The 2,788-nt window shown below is 33.9% G+C and overlaps 1 long non-coding RNA gene across 1 annotated transcript; it reads left to right on the forward strand.

The window, feature by feature from the left end:
* The first annotated feature begins 1,053 nt into the window (after positions 1-1,053).
* Positions 1,054-2,171, forward strand: LOC113079818 (uncharacterized). Its single transcript, XR_003281760.1, has 3 exons — positions 1,054-1,131; positions 1,930-1,987; positions 2,133-2,171. It is a non-coding gene; the product is annotated as an uncharacterized LOC113079818 (long non-coding RNA).
* The last annotated feature ends 617 nt before the right edge of the window (positions 2,172-2,788 follow it).

Genomic DNA, 2,788 nt, shown 5'->3' on the forward strand with positions numbered 1-2,788 from the left:
GTTACTGTTATTATTCGCATATTTGACCGTGACAATAGTGATGACTAGATAAACTCAAGACCACATTTAGATTTTAACCACTGAAAATGGGTAGAATACAACCATTTGGACATGGAGCTACTCTGAGATCCCAATATCCCTAGGATTAATCCATTCAGCGCCTTCCAAATGAAGATTCCACGAGAAAAGTTTCTAAAGGAAACAGTATCTAAAATCATATTAAGACAACTTTAATATTTCTTGAGTTACAGCATGCAAATATTGTAAAAAATAAAATAAAAATAAAGAAACTTTATGATACCCAAACAACTTTTTCCTAATTGTTTTGCTAGAGGGAATCAACATGAATTTCTAGTTTCAGCATTACTTATCCTTTAGACTTTTTGTTTTGAATACAGTAAGTATTAGTTCTCTGTCTGGTCGAATCATCTAATTTGCGTGTTCAGAGGATTATACGTCTAAAATAGGTTAAAACGGTCTTTATGTCTGTCGTCTCCCAGTTTTAAATTTGGTTAGGATTTTAATATCGTCTCGTGTGTGACCAGACTAGAGTCTGCTTGGATGGTTGAGAATTGTTTTGTGAAAGTTTAGATGTTATTTAGCATGAACTAATATAAAGATACTTATATATATGATTACATTACTGTCTCTAGCTTATGTTGCCTTTGCCTTTATTGCATCTACTATTCTGTTGTAATCAAGGTAAGAACATGGATGAGACTTAAAATGTCCATCTTATCAATGAAGAAGAAGTCAATGCTGGGATTAGTAATGACAGGTCATGTAGAGCTGAGGAAAAAACAAAACACTAAATTAATGATCAGTATTCAGCAGCTGGAGTCCTCGGCTTAAAAATGACCAAACCTGATAAGAATGACTTATGATTACATGAAGGGGATACTATTAAATATTTAAGTATAATATTCCTGCTAGAAAGCAAAAATAGTATATGTAAATTCACTGACAAGGAACTGCATTTATTTGTATTTGAATTTGAGAAGGAAACAGTGGACTCTGGCTCATATTTCCTTTTCAGAAGGATGAGCTGATAACCTCTCTATAAGCATTTCAAAACAGATATTTGAACACTTTTGTGTCAGATGAGGATCACTGTATATCAGCTCCCATCAGGTGAGATCTTCATGGTTATGATGTGATTCAGACACTGCAGCATGTGCTGATATGTGTTCATGGACTGTGATTTGTGTGTAGTTACAGTTGTGTGGTTTGGGATCTTACTGTAGGCCCTTTGACATTTACATTTTTATTCTAAGATGATTCATATATGATCACTTCTGTCACTCACCTGTAATATTCAGTGTTGTGGAAAGTTACTTTTAAATGTATCATAATATTGCATTGATCCCATAAAAAAAGTAACTTATTCAGCTATGTAGTTACTTTTTTAATGGAAGATGATGCATTATATTAGTTTTGTGTTATCTTTGTTCACCTGGGCTGCGTGTGTGTGTGTGTGTTTTTTCTTTCACACCAAAAGTGAAATTAATAAATTAATAAGCCTCAGGCTGAAAGAGTTGCATCTGCCGATTTCTTTCCATAGTGGGACAGGAGAAATACCAGTGTAACTTGCGTTACTCATTTGAAAAAGGAACATTGTACATTTAAATATAATGTGTTACTTTACTAGGCACTTAAAAAAGTAACCTGATTAACATGCTTTACTTGAAATGTGTTTTCTAAATCACGTCATCCTTTATTTCTTCATGCTCCGCCAATAAATGATTCATACTCTCTGCAATTATAAATGATTTCTATAATTTAAATTAATAAATGCAGTGGAAATGCTCCACACACACACACACACACACACACACACACACACACACACACACACACACACACACACACACACACAACCTGAAATCAACTGCAAAGCTGTTTGTTGTTTTTGTTTCCCCGTCTGAACAGATGATACACTAGATAAATACACTGACTGTCAAACAGGCAATGGCTTTCTTTCACACAGGTGAGTGTGTGTGTATGTATGCATGTTAGTATCGACTGATTGATTGTCATGATTAGTATGTGAAGGTTGCTTTACACTGACCTGAAACATTTATAAGAAAAACTGTGGTCACATGATGCATGTAGGATTGTATTTCTTTTTACAGGTTTTTTAAGAGTGCCGATCTCTGTGATGCTGTGTAAGTATAAACCATGAGTTTCGCTAGTTGCTTTTTTTGTTAAAAATGTATGTACAACTTCACGTGTCTTGATCAGCCTTCTGTATGTACTTCTGTATGTTGATCTTGTTTGGGATCTTATATATTTAACTTATAACTTATACTAATTAAGTTTAATGTTTGACTTAACATATTATTCTGGTCATCTCTTTTTCATCTTCCTCCATTAGTGAACAGACAGCAGTCAATTCATTCACTGACAGCTAGTGGACTCCTACTCTGATTGCTCTGATTCGGTTAAAATATATGAAAAATATGAGTTTTTGAGTTTTTTCTTCTTCTTGCCTTAATGGCTGAATGTAACTCTATCCCTGACTTCATTTACTGTTCACCACAGGCAGTCTTTAATAATGTATTGCTGCTATTAATGTGATAAACAGCCAAGAGTTGATTTTTTTTTCTTTCATGGAAGAATATCTTGATCATTCTTTTCTATATAACCGCTGTAGTTGAAAACCAAAGCTATAAAGCTCCGAAATATTCTCAAGTTGTGATGTTGAAATATTGTGATAGCTTCAGTTTCTAATCATCCAGACTTGTGTGATATAGAGTTGGGAATATATATTTGGACACTGACACATGTC

This window comes from Carassius auratus, unplaced genomic scaffold (assembly GCF_003368295.1).
Source record: "Carassius auratus strain Wakin unplaced genomic scaffold, ASM336829v1 scaf_tig00029285, whole genome shotgun sequence".
Taxonomy (NCBI): Eukaryota; Metazoa; Chordata; class Actinopteri; order Cypriniformes; family Cyprinidae; genus Carassius; species Carassius auratus.